Here is a 21131-nt window from a genome sequence, read left to right on the forward strand (position 1 = left end):
TAGGGGAGAGGGCTCAGAAGGAAAAAGGAGAATTACAGACATCCAAGGAGTGAACAAGGAAGAGTCCAGGAAGGAGACAGAGAAGGAAGAACCCCAAACGGTAGGGAAGGTCCAAGAAAGAGCAGTGAGAAGAGGACCAAACCCCAAGTAGCAACCAAGCCAAAGCAGTGGGGTTAGTAGACTCAGGGCGTAGAGGGAAAAGGAGGCACTGGGAGGACGAGGCTCAGCTGGGAGGGATGGGTCAAGCAGCCTGAGCCCCACCAACAGGATAGGAGGCTGGCAGAGCCCCAGGCCCAACCCTAGGGGTGGAGCAAAGACCCACACTGCAGGACCGCATGGACATGGGCTAGGCCACCACAGAGCCGGGGAACCTCTGCCAAGTGAGGAAAGGCCACAGAGCCTGAGACCCCACATCCTGGCCCAGGGCCAGGCGGGGTAACATCACTGTCCTGGCACAACATGACTTGAAGGAGATCATGGGCATTAGGACCAGGTGGCTACTCCACTGGCAGGCTACAACCAACACTTGGAAAACTGACATGGAATAGAACAGAAACTAATAGCATGCATTCACACAGTGGTACCCTGGGCGTAAGATACTCTAATTATCAATGTCTCAGCACAAATGAGGTGCACAGAAAGGTCTAGAGTATCCCAGGTCCCTGGTGAAGATTCCTGGAACAGAAGAGAACTGCTCATTTTATGCTCAAGAAATAGAAAAACATTAAATCATGAAAATAAAGCACAGCCATAAAAAGCTCTTTCAAGTTTCAAAGAGTGGTACCGATTTAGCAATAAATAATTATATAATTCATTAAAATCTTGTTGATATTTTGATAGATATTTTACACTATATTATCTAGAAGGACATTCATCATTAGAATGATTTCAAATTAACCACTATACCATTTATGTAGGAAGGTCCTGATGAAAATTGCCCTTAAACATTACACCAAGGAAAGCAAAGCTCATTTCATATAGCGTAGTATGTGCCCTGAAGAAAAACTTCACAAGAATCATTATCAAATAACAACATATGGATGGCTGGCACATAAGAAAAAATACAACATTTCCTATAAGAACTAAAAAGATAGAAATAACTCATTGTTTTTCACTGCATTCAAAGGGAAATTAGTTACATTAAACATCTCATGTAGCAGGTTTAAAATTTATAGTCTTCATTTCTGGTAAGGGCAGGAAAAAACAACAATGTAGTCTTGCCATTTGTGAGGGCTAGTGGTTGTTTGGAGCCATGCAGTGTTCTCTTTTCTTCTCCCTTTGGGAACCGGAGCTTGGATTGTCATAAAGGCATTGTCAATCAGCAGAGCCTATCTTCTAACCAGGTCTAGTCGAAAGACGGATGTTTCAGGCCATGGCAACACAAGGAGATACTCCTGAAGGTACCTGAGAGAGATGCTTCCCCACACTTCCTTGGAAGCTACCTGGAATGAAATCTTTCCCATAGCAATAAATGAAGAAAATATCTCCAAGTTGTGCTGGGAGAGTCTACATGGGCATGATGAGGGGAAGGCCAAGCCGGAAGGAAAGGCAGAGGGTTAGAGAGGCTGGGCGTGCTTGTGCAGCTGGGTTGCCAGACCAAGCCTTGCCTGAAGTCAGTCCTACCTGGGACATCAAGTCAGGTGAGCCAAGAGATCCCCTTAATTACTAAGACCATTTGAGTTTGGTTTTCTGTTATTTGCAACTCAAAGTTCTTGAATGAATACATGGATTAACTGGATTAACAGTATTTAATCACCCAGTTTATACTTCCAAGGAGGATTACTAAATTACTATAAGATTCATTCTCAGTCTAATCGAAGCTCAAACAAAATTTCTCCCATATCAGTCATTCTCCCTCCACGTGTGATGTCTGGGGAAGGGGAGGGGGCTTATATAGCCCCATGGCTCTCTATCCCTGCCAGTCTCTGCCTTGCATTGCCTTCATACCCTTCCTCTCTGCAGCCACAGTAAAGTGTCCATGACTGATATGGCCTATAGTTTGCTATCCCATCATGGTCAGTATCTGATGGTCCCTGATTTGCTATCTTGTCCTGGCCTTGGCTTTTGCCGATTCTACTGTCCTTCTGAAACTGAGTCATATCTGCCCTGTGGCCCTGCCATGCTGTCCATTTCCAAGGGTCTGTTTCTGTGCAGTCAGAACTGGGCAGACATGGTGATCCTTGATGCTCATGTCCTTGACTTCCACGCCCATCTCCAGGGACTGCAGGAACTCTCCTAGTTTTCATTCATGCCCTTTTGGACCCCAGGTAAACTTGACAGGAGAGAGTGGTTTCAAGCTCCCTCTGCCCAAACACTCAACACCCTGTCTTACCCTGAAGCTCTTGGAAAGGCTGCAGTCTCCCAGGCTCTAGGCTAGAAACAAAGCCTCAGCCCCTATGTACTGTGTAACCTTGGGGGGTGGGAGACTGGATTCCCCATCTCTGGTTTTCTAGCCCCACTCTGTGTTCCTATCCTGGAGTCAAAGCCCCTTCAAAGATACTAATGTGCACCTCTTGACTTCCCCTCTCAAGTCTTCTTAGTACCTCTTCCAAGCCCAGAAGTAGCCCTCATCTCCTTCCTATGAAGTAGAACTGCCCATACATCCTATTTTATAATCTTACTTTATAATCTTAAGCTTGGAGAACACAAGATTCTAAGTCTTGCGATTTAAAGGGAGGCTTCTGAAGCTCAAAAGTTTTTAAAACCACTTTTTTTCTCAAATACTGGATGCTTATTGAAAGCAGAAAATGTATTTACACAAAAGTACTAGGAGTGGGTTCACTTCCCAGTGCCTGCCCATGCAAAAAGAATTTTTAAAAAGTACTAGGAGTAATGGCTTGAAGGCAAGAGAAAGCATAAGGGGTGAAGGTATGCTACAGTAAATCAAATCATTATTGTAACATGACAAAATATTAATTTACTTCAGCTCAGTTAGATTCTATAAATCTGGTACAAATATGCCAGTAAAACACTGAACATATAGTTATGAAAAAAGAGAACTAAGGGGTACAAAGACTCAATAACAAAGCAACCAATACAGAGCTATCCTGCTAAATGGTGCCTGGATTTTAGCACGTCCAATCAATACAGCCATAGTATTTTTAAAAGATTAAACGCTAACCTAGAATAAGAATGAAGACTCAGGATACCAAAGAATTCATAAAAATAGAATGTGAAAGGTCAGGCATTTTGAATTACAAAATGTTGATAAATTCTGATCCACATCACAAGTGGTCCCTGCCGTGAAATAAGGACATTGACAAAAACAGGTACTGCTGACGTAGAGATATTAGAACAGACACCCCAAGCCACCACTGATAGGAAGGTATTGGACGAGGAGGAAATGGAAGACTGCGGCTCTCGGCACAGCAGTAAGAACAAAGACCCTCAGCACCTTTCCATGAAGAAGGCCTCTGTAAAAATAGAGAGGCGGGGTCACAGCTTTAAGAGAGACATAAAAGACAAAGATCGAAACAAGGTAAGAACCCTAAAGTGTCTGGAGGTGGGGGAGAGTGGGAGGAGGAACTCATGACCCGCTCAGGACCAGGGCAAAGAGCATGACAGTACAGCCTGGGAAAGAGACTTGGTCCAGTTGCCAACAAGCTGGACTCTTGACTGCGATATCTAAAAGAAATTATTTTTAAAAATGAGAAGGCAATTCAGGAGTAAATTATACATCTAGTTTTGCATTCAATAAACACTCAGTGCCTACCACATTCCAGGCACAGAGCCAGGGCTGGGAATGTATCAATGAAATAGGCAAAAAGGTCCCTATTCTCATGGAATTTACAATTAGTGAGGTAAAGAAGTAAACAGGTAGTTAAACACAGTGAATTCAGCACTGTGATGGGGGAAGAATAGGGATACCATACGAAGCTTTGATAATGTAAAAATTGTTTCATCAACAATTCTAATGCTAGGCAAACATAAAGAATGTAGGATTTTAGGTGAGCTAAACATTAATGGACCAGAGGTGCGCATGAGGGGGTGAGGAGCACTGGGCTGAGTGGCCTGTTCTGAGGCTGAAGAGGGGCCTTGATAAAGAAGGCGCCAGGGGTCAACAGCTTCGACCAGCACATGGAGCAACGACAGCAGCCAGGAATGATGAGCGACACCAGCGAGCATGAATCCCGTTCTGCTTCCAGAAGTGGAACTGCTCATGGATGTGGGAAATCTGCAAGGCATACCCCTGCAAGGTCTCGATCCAAGGAACATGTTAGGCATTCCAAATCAAAGTCCAGGTCCAGATCTGAATCTAGGTCTCAATCCAAAAGAAGTTCTTCAAGGTACTACAGAAGGTCACGGTCTTGGTCCTGCTCTGAGACGACCCATAGCAGGTCTTACAGTCGAGATTATAGCAGACAGCATAGCCACAGTCATTCTCCCACATCTACTCCCAGGGTTCATTACTGGAATTTGGGCAAATCCTGATCCCAACGGTTGTCTTGGCGTATTTGGGTTGACCTTGTACATGTACATCACAGAAAGAGATCTAAGAGAAGTGCTCTCTAAATATGGCCCTATTGCTGACGTGTCTATTGTATATGACCAGCAGTCTCAACGCTCAAGAGGATTTGCCTTTTGAATATTTTAAAATTGTAGATGATGCCAAGGAAGCTAAAGAATGTGCCAATGGACTGGAGCTTGATGGTCAAAGGATCAGAGTTGATTTCTTTATAGTTAAAAGACCTCATACCCCAACATCAGGAATTTACATGGGGAGCCCTACCTATGGCAGCTCTCACCATCGGGACTACTGTGACAGAGGATAAGATCAAGGCTATGATGACTGGGACTACTATAGTAGATCATAGAGGAGGTGGTGGAGGAGGTAGAGGATGGAGAGCTGCTCAAGACAGAGATCAGATTTACAGAAGGCAGTCACCTTCTTCTTCATACAATCATGGAAAATAGAGATCTACATTACAGATCTTGATCATACTTATCTTGCCACTAGTAAAGTAGGAAGTTGAAGACTTTTCCTGAAACCAGCCCTAGAGTTCAGATATGTTTGTGGACAATATTTTGTATTGTCTCCTGTTTAAAAAGGTAACAGTGCCACAGGGGTAAGGAAGACATTGTCTATATTCTAGAACCTCACTTACTCTTTGAGACCTAAGGAAGACAGGTTTGTCTGGAACCTAAATTTTCAGTAGCACATAAATAATCTAACTCAACCAGTCTAGATAGATCATTTAAACAATCGAAACACAGAGAGCCCAGAATAAAAATCAGGGCCTTTAATCCTGTATAGTTTAATGTTATGCCTGGATACATCCCAGGGTATATTAGGCAGATAATCAAACAGTATAGGCAAAGTCCCTTGAGGGATAGGAAACCCTTGATACTCTATCAAACATTAGGGTCACCCAAATCAATAGATCAAGCCCTTGATCTTGAGGCTTCCTCATGTGAAGCTTATAGTATGTAGCAGAGAAGCTTAGCCTACCTATAGGTATGCCTCAGAGTCACCTCCAGAGGACCTCTGTTGTTTCTCAGATGTAGCTTCCCTCTCCCTCTAAGCCCAACTCTGCAAGTGAAATCATTGCCCTCCCCACTACATGGGACATGACATCCAGGGGTGAAAGTCTCCCCGGTGGCGTGGGAGATGACTCCCAGGGATGAGTCTGGCCCTGGTACTGTGGGCTAAGAATGCCATCCTGACCAAAAGGGGAAAAGAAGTGTAACAAATATGGTATGAGTGGCTGAGAAAGTTCAAACAGAGTCAAGAGGTTACTTTGGAAATCACTTCTACACAAGCGTCAATTAGACACTGCTACCCACCACAACTTGCTAAACCCCAAACAAAACCATTCCTGCCAATCCTAAAGAATTCCCAGGGTAATATATGAGATTCTACAAAAGTTCCATGCACTAGGGTAAATTTGCAGAAACCTACAACCTCCAGATGGGTCCCTGGACCAGATAAGTCCTGACATGCATAGGGGCCAGCCTCTCCAGAACATCAGCTAGTTTCATACCCCTATTCCATATTATCAACATCCCCATCCAACATGAAAAAATTAGAATGGCCATAGCCCAAATACTCCTAAAGAATGAGAGAAAGATCAAAGGTGATGGTGGAGTTATATAGAGAAAGTCATGTTTAACAAATGAGTGCTGAATCATTACACTGATATTTCTTTTAGTCTCCAGTACCTTAGAGTAGCTAGAAATAAAAACCTAGAGACGGCTGTAGGGCTTGTGTCCATGCCAGAGCCTGGGCAGACTAAGGGTACAGAGTACTGAGGGTGAGAGGTGGCACCAGCATGGCGGCCAAGTCTGAGTAGTTCAATCCTCCTGTTTCTCGCTGTCGCTGTCACCAGGATCCTTTAGATTGCATGTGTTGGTTGTAAGCCTGCCAGGACTCCGGTCCACTGGTTCTCCCACCAGTGCCAGCTCTCAGGTCAGCAAACCAGGTAACTCGTCCTCCCAACCCATCCACTGGCCCATGGGCCGGGACCATGGAGGATGTGAAGCTAGAGTTCCCCACCTTTCCACAGTGCAAACAAGATGCCGGGGAATGGACCTATCCTATGAGACAAGAGATGTAGGAACATCAGACACAAGTTTTCACAATCACACAGTCACATTGTATCTTCAATAATCAAGGCTACTGGAACACAGCTCAACAGTTTCAGGAAATTTTACCTGGATTGTTTTTAGGCCCATATTCTTCTGCTATGAAATGCAAACTACCCATGCTACAGAAACATGGAAAAAAAACGTACAATATGCATTAGACAAAATATAAAAGTAAATTTTATTAAACCAAGCTTTCAGCAATTATTTAGCTATGTAGTGTTGGATATTGCAGAATATCCAGTTGAAAATATAATACATTTTTTCCCCCACGACTAAAGAATTTATTGATGGGAGCTTACAAGCTGGAGGAAAAGTTCTTGTCCATGGAAATGCAGGGATCTCCAAGGATATTGCCTTTTTTATGGCATACATTATGGAAACATTTGGAATGAAGTACAGAGATGCATTTGTGTATGTTCAAGAAAGAAGATTTTGTATTAACCCTAATGCTGGATTTGTCCATCAACTTCAGGAATATGAAGCCATTTACCTAGCAAAATTAACAACACAGATGATGTCACCACTACAGATAGGAAAGTCATTATCTCCCCATTCTGGTACCACAGGCAGTTTGAAGAGAACACATGAAGAAGATGATGATTTTGGAAACATGTAAGTGGCAACTGCACAGAATGGCTGACTCAAGAGCAACAGTATAGAAGATGTGAATTTCTATTTGAGAAGGAGAAAATACTAGAGACAACAATAATGTAAAATGGTAAAAAAAAAACAAAGCTAAAATTGTAGAATTGTAACCCATATCAAACTCTGACTGTTGTACTTTGAAATTTATTGCTTTTTTGTATATATGCTATTTTTCACAAAAAAGAGAAGGAAGAGTATAATAGAGAAGATAAGATTTAATAAGTGAATATGACTGCTGAATTAATATATTGATATTCCTTTTAGTCTCCAGTGTCTTAGAGCAGCTAGAAGAAAGAATGAAAAATCACAGAACTGTAATCCATACCAAACTTTAAAACCTGTTGTATAACTACTTGTTAAAATGTACTTGGAAATTTTTTGCTTTTTTGTATATATGTTATTTTTAACAATGAAAAAAATGTTAAAAAAAATAAAGGCAAAATCAAAACAATTTCAGGCATACAAAAGCTGAAAGAATTAACAAACAGGCTGGCGAGGCGAGAGATACTGGAAGATATCCTGAAGGTAGAAGAAGGATAACAACAGCAAATGGAAGTCTGAACCCACATGAAGAAATGAAAAGTGTCAGAAATGGTGGCAACATGGTAAAGATTGAAGATCTCTCATTATTTAAATATATTTAAAAGAGAATTGACTATGTAAAAATAAAAAAATATAGTGTGAGATTTATAACTTTATATAACTACAAAGAATAACACTCATAGTAGAAAGGCCAGGAGGGAATAAATGGAAATGTCCTATTATAAGGCTCTTATATTAAACATAAAATGGTATTACATTACTTTAAGGCAGATAATGATAAATTAAAGTTGTATACTGAAAGCCCAAAATCAACCACTAAAATAGCAAAACAGTTATAGCTAACAAACCAAAACAGAAGATAAAATAAAATCATTAAAAAAAAATCAATCGGTAGCAAGACATTGTAAATGTAAAATTAGTTATATTTGAAAGGGGTTAAAAATGGGAAATACTAGGTTGTGTTTACACTACCAGACAAATTTTTTTAAAAAAACATAGAACTATACAACACAAAGAGTGAATCTTAATGTAAACTATGGACTATAGTTAATAGTGTAATTATGAAAAAAATTGTTTCATCAATATTTCATCAATTTTCACAGATGGCACACTAATGGAAATAGAAACTTTCATTTGATAAAAAAATGAGAAAAGCAGAGAGGGAAACATGGAACAACTGAGATGAATAGAAAAAAAAAGCAGCAAGATGATTGACTTAAACTTAACCCTAAGAATAATCATATTTGCTCTAATGGACTAAAATCCCAATCAAAAGACAGATATTGTCATAATGGATTAAAAAACAAAATCTGTGCCAAAAGATGGAAACAATCCAAGCACCAATCAACAGATAAGTGGATAAATAAAATGTGGTGTATATATATATATATATATATATATATGATGGAATATTGTGCAGCAGTAAGACAAAATGAGGTCCCAAAGCATGTGATAACATGGATGAACCTTGAAGACATAATGCGAGGTGAAATAAGTCAGACACAAAAGGACAGATATTGTATGATTCCACTATTAGGATTCTGGTAAAGGTCATCGTAGAGGTTACACCATAGAATATAGCAGATCTAGAACTACACAGAAGTTAGAGATGGGTGAAAGGCTACCCAAAGAGGTTGAACTTAAATGCAAAGGTACGGACAGAAGTGATGGTAACTAACTAGTTGTAAGTAACATTACCATATTAAAGGTGAATATGATTGAAAGGGGATGTATTCTGCCATGTATCCCACCAATTAAATCTATAAACAAGTTCTTGTATGAACTATTTCAAAGGCTTGATACTGCACAGAGAGTCAATAGTAGAGGGATATAGAGGGAAAACTAAAGCTGCATGCTATGGCCAATAGTTAACAGGAAGACATCAACAGTACCACAGCACTACCAGGGGAACTAATTGGTGTGGGGGGGTGGGGGAGGACAAGTGACAAGGGTAGTTTTGATTTGATATTTGAAGAAGCTGTGTTTATCAGTTCTTTGTCTCTACAGACCAATGAAAATTGTCTAAAACCGAAAGTGCTGTTGATTGTACAACCAAGTGAGGATACTGTAAGACATGGTTTGTTTATTTTTTTTTATTATTTATTTATTTTTTTAATTAACGGAAAAAAAAGAAATTAACCCAACATTTAGAGATTATACCATTCTACACATGCAATCATTAATTCTTAACATCATCACATAGATGCATGATCATCATTTCTTAGTACATTTGCATTGGTTTAGAAGAACTAGCAACATAACCGAAAAAGATATAGAATGTTAATATAGAGAAAAAAATAAAAGTAATAATAGTAAAATCAAAACAAAACAAAACAAAAACCTATAGCTCAGATGCAGCTTCATTCAGTGTTTTAACATGATTACTTTACAATTAGGTATTATTGTGCTGTCCATTTTTGAGTTTTTGTATCTAGTCCTGTTGCACAGTCTGTATCCCTTCAGCTTCAATTACCCATTGTCTTACCCTGTTTCTAACTCCTGCTGAACTCTGTTACCAATGACATATTTCAAGTTTATTCTCGAATGTCCGTTCACATCAGTGGGACCATACAGTATTTGTCCTTTAGTTTTTGGCTGGATTCACTCAGCATAATATTCTCTAGGTCCATCCATGTTATTACATGGTTCATAAGTTTATCTTGTCTTAAAGCTGCATAATATTCCATCGTATGTATATACCACAGTTTGTTTAGCCACTCTTCTGTTGATGGAGATTTTGGCTGTTTCCATCTCTTTGCAATTGTAAATAATGCTGCTATAAACATTGGTGTGCAAATGTCCGTTTGTGTCTTTGCCCTTAAGTCCTTTGAGTAGATACCTAGCAATGGTATTGCTGGGTCGTATGGCAATTCTATATTCAGCTTTTTGAGGAACCGCCAAACTGCCTTCCACAGTGGTTGCACCCTTTGACATTCCCACCAACAGTGGATAAGTGTGCCTCTTTCTCCGCATCCTCTCCAGCACTTGTCATTTTCTGTTTTGTTGATAATGGCCATTCTGGTGGGTGTGAGATGATATCTCATTGTGGTTTTGATTTGCATTTCTCTAATGGCCAGGGACATTGAGCATCTCTTCATGTGCCTCTTGGCCATCTGTATTTCCTCTTCTGAGAGGTGTCTGTTCAAGTCTTTTTCCCATTTTGTAATTGGGTTGGCTGTCTTTTTGTTGTTGAGATGAACAATCTCTTTATAAATTCTGGATACTAGACCTTTATCTGATATATCATTTCCAAATATTGTCTCCCATTGTGAAGGCTGTCTTTCTACTTTCTTGATGAAGTTCTTTGATGCACAAAAGTGTTTAATTTTGAGGGGTTCCCATTTATTTATTTCCTTCTTCAGTGCTCTTGCTTTAGGTTTAAGGTCCATAAAACCGCCTCCAGTTGTAAGATCCATAAGATATCTCCCAACATTTTCCTCTAACTGTTTTATGGTCTTAGACCTAATGTTTAGATCTTTGATCCATTTTGAGTTAACTTTTGTATAGGGTGTGAGATATGGGTCTTCTTTCATTCTTTTGCATATGGATATCCAGTTCTCTAGGCACCATTTATTGAAGAGACTGCTCTGTCCCAGGTGAGTTGGCTTGACTGCCTTATCAAAGATCAAATGTCCATAGATGAGAGAGTCTATATCTGAGCACTCTATTCGATTCCATTGGTCGATATATCTATCTTTATGCCAATACCATGCTGTTTTGACCACTGTGGCTTCATAATATGCCTTAAAATCAGGCAGCGCGAGACCTCCAGCTTCGTTTTTTTTCCTCAAGATGTTTTTAGCAATTCGGGGCACCCTGCCCTTCCAGATAAATTTGCTTATTGGTTTTTCTATTTCTGAAAAATAAGTTGTTGGGATTTTGATTGGTATTGCATTGAATCTGTAAATCAATTTAGGTAGGATTGACATCTTAACTATATTTAGTCTTCCAATCCATGAACACGGTATGCCCTTCCATCTATTTAGGTCTTCTGTGATTTCTTTTAGCAGTTTTTTGTAGTTTTCTTTATATAGGTTTTTTGTCTCTTTAGTTAAATTTATTCCTAGGTATTTTATTCTTTTAGTTGCAATTGTAAATGGGATTCGTTTCTTGATTTCCCCCTCAGCTTGTTCATTACTAGTGTATAGAAATGCTACAGATTTTTTAATGTTGATCTTGTAACCTGCTACTTTGCTGTACTCATTTATTAGCTCTAGTAGTTTTGTTGTGGATTTTTCCGGGTTTTCGACGTATAGTATCATATCGTATGCAAACAGTGATAGTTTTACTTCTTCCTTTCCAATTTTGATGCCTTGTATTTCTTTTTCTTGTCTAATTGCTCTGGCTAGAACCTCCAACACAATGTTGAATAATAGTGGTGATAGTGGACATCCTTGTCTTGCTCCTGATCTTAGGGGGAAAGTTTTCAATTTTTCCCCATTGAGGATGATATTAGCTGTGGGTTTTTCATATATTCCCTCTATCATTTTAAGGAAGTTCCCTTGTATTCCTATCTTTTGAAGTGTTTTCAACAGGAAAGGATGTTGAATCTTGTCAAATGCCTTCTCTGCATCAATTGAGATGATCATGTGATTTTTCTGCTTTGATTTGTTGATATGGTGTATTACATTAATTGATTTTCTTATGTTGAACCATCCTTGCATACCTGGGATGAATCCTACTTGGTCATGATGTATAATTCTTTTAATGTGTTGTTGGATACGATTTGCTAGAATTTTATTGAGGATTTTTGCATCTGTATTCATTAGAGAGATTGGTCTGTAGTTTTCTTTTTTTGTAATATCTTTGCCTGGTTTTGATATGAGGGTGATGTTGGCTTCATAGAATGAATTAGGTAGTTTTCCCTCCACTTCGATTTTTTTGAAGAGTTTGAAGAGAATTGGTACTAATTCTTTCTGGAACGTTTGGTAGAATTCACATGTGAAGCCATCTGGTCCTGGACTTTTCTTTTTAGGAAGCTTTTGAATGACTAATTCAATTTCTTTACTTGTGATTGGTTTGTTGAGGTCATCTATGTCTTCTTGAGTCAAAGTTGGTTGTTCATGTCTTTCCAGGAACCCGTCCATTTCCTCTAAATTGTTGTATTTATTAGCGTAAAGTTGTTCATAGTATCCTGTTATTACCTCCTTTATTTCTGTGAGGTCAGTAGTTATGTCTCCTCTTCCATTTCTGATCTTATTTATTTGCATCCTCTCTCTTCTTCTTTTTGTCAATCTTGCTAAGGGCCCATCAATCTTATTGATTTTCTCATAGAACCAACTTCTGGCCTTATTGATTTTCTCTATTGTTTTCATGTTTTCAATTTCATTTATTTCTGCTCTAATCTTTGTTATTTCTTTCCTTTTGCTTGCTTTGGGGTTAGCTTGCTGTTCTTTCTCCAGTACTTCCAAATGGATAGTTAATTCCTGAATTTTTGCCTTTTCTTCTTTTCTGATATAGGCATTTAGAGCAATAAATTTCCCTCTTAGCACTGCCTTTGCTGCGTCCCATAAGTTTTGATATGTTGTGTTTTCATTTTCATTCGCCTCGAGGTATTTGCTAATTTCTCTTGCAATTTCTTCTTTGACCCAGTCGTTGTTTAGGAGTGTGTTGTTGAGCCTCCATGTATTTGTGAATTTTCTGGCACTCTGCCTATTATTGATTTCCAACATCATTCCTTTATGGTCCGAGAAAGTGTTGTGTAAGATTTCAATCTTTTTAAATTTGTTGAGACTTGCTTTGTGACCCAGCATATGGTCTATCTTTGAGAATGATCCATGAGCACTTGAGAAAAAGGTGTATCCTGCTGTTGTGGGATGTAATGTCCTATAAATGTCTATTAAGTCTAGTTCATTTATAGTAATATTCAGATTCTCTATTTCTTTGTTGATCCTCTGTCTAGATGTTCTGTCCCTTGATGAGAGTGGTGAGTTGAAGTCTCCAACTATTATGGTATATGAGTCTATTTCCCTTTTCAGTGTTTGCAGTATATTCCTCACGTATTTTGGGGCATTCTGATTCGGTGCGTAAATATTTATGATTGTTATGTCTTCTTGTTTAATTGTTCCTTTTATTAGTAGATAGTGTCCTTCTTTGTCTCTTTTAACTGTTTTACATTTGAAGTCTAATTTGTTGGATATTAGTATAGCCACTCCTGCTCTTTTCTGGTTGTTATTTGCATGAAATATCTTTTCCCAACCTTTCACTTTCAACCTATGTTTATCTTTGGGTCTAAGATGTGTTTCCTGTAGACAGCATATAGAAGGATCCTGTTTTTTAATCCATTCTGCCAATCTATGTCTTGATTGGGGAATTCAGTCCATTGACATTTAGTGTTATTACTGTTTGGATAATATTTTCCTCTAACATTTTGCCTTTTGTATTATATATATCGTATCTGATTTTCCTTCTTTCTACACTCTTTTCCATATCTCTCTCTTCTGTCTTTTTGTATCTGACTCTAGTGCTCCCTTTAGTATTTCTTGCAGAGCTGGTCTCTTGGTCACAAATTCTTTCAGTGACTTTTTGTCTGAGAATGTTTTAATTTCTCCCTCATTTTTGAAGGATAATTTTGCTGGATATAGGAGTCTTGGTTGGCAGTTTTTCTCTTTTAGTATTTTAAATATATCATCCCACTGTCTTCTAGCTTCCATGGTTTCTGCTGAGAAATCTACACAAAGTCTTATTGGGTTTCCCTTGTATGTAATGGATTGTTTTTCTCTTGCTGCTTTCAAGATCTTCTCTTTCTCTTTGACCTCTGACATTCTAACTAGTAAGTGTCTTGGAGAACGCCTATTTGGGTCTAATCTCTTTGGGGTGCGCTGCACTTCTTGGATCTGTAATTTTAGGTCTTTCATAAGAGTTGGGAAATTTTCAGTGATAATTTCTTCCATTAGTTTTTCTCATCCTTTTCCCTTCTCTTCTCCTTCTGGGACACCCACAACACGTATATTTGTGCGGTTCATATTGTCCTTGAGTTCCCTGATACCCTGTTCAAATTTTTCCATTCTTTTCCCTATAGTTTCTGTTTCTTTTTGGAATTCAGATGTTCCATCCTCCAAATCACTAATTCTATCTTCTGTCTCTTTAAATCTATCATTGTAGCTATCCATTATTTTTTCTATGTTTGCTACTTTATCCTTCACTTCCATAAGTTCTGCGATTTGTTTTTTCAGTTTTTCTATTTCTTCTTTATGTTCATCCCATGTCCTCTTCATGTCCTCCCTCAATTTATTGATTTCATTTTTGAAGAGGTTTTCCATTTCTGATCGTATATTCAGCATTAGTTGTCTCAGCTCTTGTGTCTCATTTGAGCTATTGGTTTGTTCCTTTGACTGAGCCATATTCTCAATCTTTTGAGCGTGGACAGTTATCTTCTGCTGCTGGCGTCTGGGCATTTATTCAGATTTCTCTTGGTGTTGGACCCAGCAAGGCTGTAATATTTTTCTTTGAAATCTCTGGGTTCTGTTTTTCTTATCCTGCCCAGTAGGTGGCGCTCGTGGCACACGTTTGTCTGCGGGTCCCACCAGTAAAAGGTGCTGTGGGACCTTAAACTTTGGAAAACTCTCGCCGTCCTGGGGGTTCGCTAGCCGAAGCGGCTTGAGCCGGCCCGGGGTCCGAACGCAGGGAGGGTGTCCGAGCGCAGGGAGGGTTGCTGGTCGCTGCAGCCAGGGAAAGAGCCCATCCGAATTTCCTAGTCGGCCCTGGGCAACAAGCGTGGCGGGAGGGCGCCAGCGGCAGCGGCCCGCCCGAGAGAGTGCACGTTCCCCGGGAGTCACGGGGTCACCGTTCTCCGCGGCCTGGGGGTTTCCGATCCAATTCTCTCAGTTGGTCCGGGGGCTGCGCGTGGTGTGGGCGCCAGTCGCCTTGGTTTCAGGGGACCACCTCTCCAATTCTCCCAGCCGGCCCGGGAAGGGGGAAGGGAGTAACTCCGGCCGCTTGCCACCCCGCCCGGTAAGGCCCGCGCGCCTCGGCGATCTCACCCGAGCTGCTTCTCTCAGCCAGCCAGCCGTTCCAGGATGGGGTACGCTGTCTTTTTTATCTCTGTTGTGGCTTTGGGCGCTTTCTGTATCATTTCTACTCCCCTAGTAGGTGTCCTGGAGAAGAAACTAAGATCCGCGCGTCTTACTAAGCCGCCATCTTCCAGGAAGTCTCAGCAAATTGTCGGTTTGTTTATTTTGGACATTATCTATGATGCCAAATAGATGGAGGGAGCCAAAAGATACAATCACTGAGATACAATTATATGATGGAATATGTTGTGGTTACAAAAAGGAGGACCATCGAGGGGCACACAACGAATTGCACAAATGTGTTGTGCAAAATAAGCCAGAAACAAAAGAACAAATATACTAAGGTCTCTTTCAGGAAATACTTATGAGAAAATTGAAGGCTGGATTGTAAGCCCTTATAGCAGCCACACTTAGTCTCAAATTGTATTTCTAGATTCCGAGATGCTGAGTTATATGTTTATCAGCTGGTATTTTCCTGGAACTCGGAGCAACGCTATGACACCTAAGACCCAGAAATGGAGTGCTGCAGCCCTGAAAGCTAGCACAGCTGTATATGATCATGGTCAAAATGACTGAAAAAACACATCAGGCCTCAATCAGAGACAACAACAAAGCCAGTCCGGCTGGGACGGAGGTAGATCAGAACACAGGGCGAAAGACAACAGTGTGTGTACTTAAGACCTTTACCTGCTGTGCGAGACCAAAGACTGAGAGATTTATTACATCTAGAACTTAAATTTTTGGTAACATAAAACCTAAATCAACCTGTCTGGATAGCTCACTTAAACAACACAAACTCTTAGAACAGGAATGAGGCCTTGTAATTCTGTATAGCTTAACTGAATACCTGGGTACATGTCAAACTATGGTGGGTTGATAATTAAAAAGTATTGGTAGAGTCCCTTGACAGTCTGAAGGAAAAAAAAATGTGCAACTACTAAACTTTCCCTTCTGGGAAGCCCTGGGTATCCTCTCAACCATTGGGGGCTCCCAAGAAAATAGGTCAAGCCCTTGATTTTGAAGCTTGCCCTTACAGAACTTATTTCAGCAGTGGAGAAGCTAAGACTATTATAATAAGGCCTAAGAGCTGCTTCCAGGAAACTTCTTTTGTTGCTCATATGTGGCCTCTCTCTCTAAGCCCAACTCTGCAAGGAAAATCATTACCCTCCCCTCCTACTTGGGGCATGACATCCAGGGGTGAAAGTCTCCCTGACAACGTCAGGTGTAATGAGTCTGGCACTGGCATTGTGGGATCAACAATGCCTTCCTGATCAAAAGGGGGAAAAGACGTTAATAAAATAAAGCATCAGTGGCTAGGAGACATCAAATACAGTCATGAGAGTATTCTGGAGGTTATGCTTAAGCAAGCTTCAGTTAGCTAGTACTAACTGTCATGGTTTGCTAACCCCCAATCAACGTCACTCCTGTTGACTCTTAAGAACACTTAGGGTTTGAACTGAGATTCAATCAATAATTCATGCACTAAGTTTGCTTTCCCAGAACCTATAATTTCCAGAAGGTGCATAGGCCAGATAAATCCTGAAACCCAGAGGGTCCAGCCTTTCCAAGACAATCAACTAATTACATCCCCCTGTCCTTTAGTGTTGACACCCCTTCTCAACATGTAAAGTCAGAATGGGCATTGCCTAAAGATAGATTGGGAGAAGGATCAAAGAAGAAGGAGGAGTTATAGCAGAGAAAACAGGATTTAATAAATGAGTATGACTGCTGAATCACTGTATCGATATTTCTTCTAGTCTCCATTTTTTTGGAGCAACTAGAAGGAAAAATCTGAAATAGTGGAATGGCAACCCATCACAAACTCTGAAATCTGTTTGGTAACTACTTGATGAAGTGTACTTTGAAAAATATTGCTTTTTCTTTCTTTTCTTTGCATATATGTTATATTTCACAATAAAAACTTTCTTTTAAAAACAGCAATACCCAACTATATGCTGCCTATTAACAAGTACGTTAAAAGGATGGGAAACACATGGTAACACTAGTCAATAGAAAACTAGAGTTTTTATTTTAATATTAAAATTAAGTTACATATTTATTATTTATATATCAAGATAAGGATGCCAACCCTACTCACTGTTCTACAACACCGTACTGGAAGTTCTAGCCAGAGAAATTTTGCAAGAGAAAGAAATAAAAAGCATCCAAATTGGGAAGAAGAAGCAAAACTTTCCCTATTTTCACATGATATAATCCTATATATAGAAAATCCTGAAAAAGCTACAATAAAGCTGCTAGGACTAATACATTCAGCAAGTGGGTTCAAGATGACATGCAAAAAACAGTAGTGTTTCTATACACTAGCAATGTACAATCTGAAAAGACAACCATCAAATTCATATGGAAGTGTAAGGGGATCCAAATAGCTAAAACCAAAAAGAATAACAAAGTTGGAGGATTCATACATCCCGATTTTAAAACTTATTACACAGTCACAGTAATCAAAATAGCACAGTACTGGCACAAGGAGAGACAGAAAGATGGAAAATTGAAATGGTCAGGTAAGCATGGCCTAACTGCTGATGCAATGTTGTTTAATGGCTGGTTGATAAACCAGAATGCTGCTGTACTAAATTATCGGCCAGTTGATTGGAGCTGTGGCTGATTATATCTATGATCAACCAAGGGCATGTCCCTCACAAATGAAATAATTCTATCAGTTGGATTTGATTTAATCAGTTGAAGGCTTCTAAGGAAGAACAGATAATTTTCTCTGCTTCTTCAGCCAGCAAGCCTCTCCTGTGGAGTTTGTTTAGACCCTTCATTGGAGTTGCCAGCTTCACAGGCTGCCCTACAGATTTTGGACTCTTGCATTCCTACGGTTGCATGAGACCCCCTTATAAATTTCATATTTATAGATATCTCCTGTTAGTTCTGTTCCTCTAGAGAATCCTGACTAATACAACTTGATACTAGGAGTAGTTCTTGAGAAACAGAATCTGAAAAATGGGTTTTTATAATCAGTTTTCTACTATAGTTAGCCTAAGAGGCACTAATGACTCTGTTTCAATAATCAAGATGGCACTGACAGTCTATGGGGTGAGCTGGCAATAGAGATATACAAAATATCACCATTAGATTCTGCTAATTGTATGCTTATAAGAGGCAAGTGCGCTCTGGGTGAGAGTGTTTCTGATGCCTTAACAGATTTTGTGGAATTAAGAGATATAATGAATGTGCCAGTTTGAAACTGTCATGTACCCCAAAAAAGCCATATTATATAATCCTTGTAAATACTGTTGGGTGGGATCTTTTTTTATTAGGTTGTGTCCATAGAGATATATGACTCATCCAGTTGTGTGTGGGACCTTTTGATTAGGTGGTTTCCATGGAGTTAAGATATCTTTCTCCAGATACTTTAGTTTGGACATGTCTATGGCCTTAGAACTGTAAACTTGCACCTTAATAAATTCCCTTTTAAAGGTATTCCATTTCTTGTATATTGCATTCTTGCAGCTTAAGCAAACTAATACAATGATGTTGGCTGGTTGTTGTTATACACAATGGATATAGATATGAGGAAAAGGGATGAGCTGAAGTGAAATTTGCAACTTAAATGCTGTATGAAAAATGCAAGTTTCCATGTGTGCCCTAAAGGAAATCTTATTTCCTGTGGTCACAGATTTAAGGTCTCTGAAAATCAGACACACAGCCTCACTGTGTGAGTAACAGATTTACAACATAAACTAAAACCTCAAACTTGCAGGTTTCTATTGTTAAAGTAAGGGCTTTGATTGGAAAAGAATGGGATCCTGAAACTTGGAATGGGCAGAAGCCATGTGGCAACAGTTCATCACCATAGAAGAGGTGGGTGTGGCCGCCATAGTGGAGCCTGGACTGTAAGCCCTTATCCAATCCAGGCAAGACTACCAATGGCCCAGAAACTTCAGGAATGAAAATCTGGGTCACCCCACCAGGGAAAGAGCATGGCCAGCTAAGCTGCTTGCTGAGGGTAAAGGGAACATGGAATAGGTAGTAGATGAAGGTAATGATAAATATGAACCATGACACACAACCAGTTATAGAAAGGAAGTCTGTGATGGCATAAATATTTCCTTCCTGTTTTGTTATGAGTATGTTTGTATTTGTACATAAACAAATACCTTGTTTTCCTTTTATCATATTACATAAATTATATTGTTCATGTTATATAGTATATCAAGTTTAAGAGCCAATCTAACCTAAGCACTTGCACCAGATTCTGGAGAGATGTAGTGTAATACGCAGGACAGTTGAGTATTGTTAAGTGAAACATGCCTGTGATTGTGTTCTATTAAGAAATTAATGTTTCAAGGTGATGTGTATAGTTGCAAGTTGACAAGAGATAGACTGTGATGGTTAGGTTTGAGTGTCAACTTGGCCAGTTGTCTGGTCAAGCAATTACTGGCCTCACTATTGCTGTAAGGATATTTCATGGCTCACTGATAAACCAGAAGGCTGGTTTATTAAATCATCAGTTAGTTGACTACAGCTGTGGCTGACTACATTTACAATCAACGAAGAGTACATGTCCCGCAAATGAGATAATCCAATCAGTTGGTTTTTATTCAATCGGTTGAAGACTTATGGAAGAGAGAATTTTCACTGCTTTTTCAGCCAGTGAACCTCTCTTGTAGAGTTCCTCAAGACACTTCAGTGGATTTGCCAGCTTCAGAGCCTGCCCTACGGATTTGGACTCTTGCATTCCCTCGGTTGCGTGAGACACTTTTATAAATCTCATTTACAGATATCTCCTGTTGGTTCTGTTTCTCTAGAGAACCCTGACTAATACAATTAATGCTGAAATTGTGTAGAGTTTCTATTAGATTGATGGAAAAATTTGGGTAATGGATGGTGGTGATGGTGGCACAACATCGTGAATGTAATTATGAGCATTGAATTATACATTTGAATGTAGTTAAAAGAGGAAATTTTAGGTTACATATATGTTACTAGACTAAAAAGTTTAGAAAAAGAAAACACAGGAATGTACAAACAGTAAACTATAATGTAAACCATTGATACAGTTAATAGTCCAATTATAAAAATGTTCTTCCATCAATTGTAAAAAATGCACCATACAAATGTGAGGTGTTAAAAAAGAATGGTATATGAGAACTCTGTATTTTACACATGATTTCTGTAAACCAACAACTTCTGCAATAAAATATTTTAAAAATAAAATAGCGGTTATTTTAATATTAATATTACATTGAATTTTACTATTTGTATTTATGTTTTAACTAATTTAATTAATACTAAATTAATGCATTAATTTTATTAATTTACTAAATCAATATATTAATATTAGACAAAATATATTTCAAAGCTAAGGAATAAAGAATGTTATTTCATAAAAATATATGAGTCAGTTCATCAGGAGGACATAACAGTTTAGGATTAAACAACTGGCTTCAAGTAACAGAACTTCAAAATATATGAATGAAACCCTAAAAGGTGACAGAGAGCTGCTCTAGAAAAAAAGAACAATCCACAATTATAGTTGGACATTTCACTGCCCCTCTCTCAAAACCTGACGTAACAATCAGACAGAAAATCGGCAAGGACTTGAACACCACTATCAACCAAATTGATCAAACTGGCACTTACAGAGCATTCACCAGACAGTAGCAGAATATGCATTCTTTTCAAGTGCACAAGGAACACTTACCAAGAGAGAACATCTTCTGAGCCACAGAAGTCTGAATAAATTTAAAAGGAGTCAAGACATGCAAAGTATGCTTTCTGACCACAATGGAATTAAATTATAAATAATTTAATTACAAAATTGTCTGGAAAATCACACAATATCTGGAAACTAAATTACAAGCTTCTAAATATAACCCA

At 39.1% G+C, this 21131-nt stretch overlaps 1 protein-coding gene and 2 pseudogenes across 2 annotated transcripts in view; 2 read left to right on the forward strand and 1 right to left on the reverse strand.

The window, feature by feature from the left end:
* POLN (DNA polymerase nu) overlaps nt 1–21131 on the reverse strand; it is a 300052-nt gene that overhangs the window by 130510 nt on the left and 148411 nt on the right. The gene's annotated exons all lie outside the window — the stretch shown is intronic.
* LOC143663691 (uncharacterized) lies at nt 1511–4914 on the forward strand (annotated as a pseudogene).
* LOC143663444 (serine/threonine/tyrosine-interacting protein-like) lies at nt 6465–7225 on the forward strand (annotated as a pseudogene).

This window comes from Tamandua tetradactyla, chromosome 19, assembly GCF_023851605.1.
Source record: "Tamandua tetradactyla isolate mTamTet1 chromosome 19, mTamTet1.pri, whole genome shotgun sequence".
NCBI classification, from domain to species: domain Eukaryota; kingdom Metazoa; phylum Chordata; class Mammalia; order Pilosa; family Myrmecophagidae; genus Tamandua; species Tamandua tetradactyla.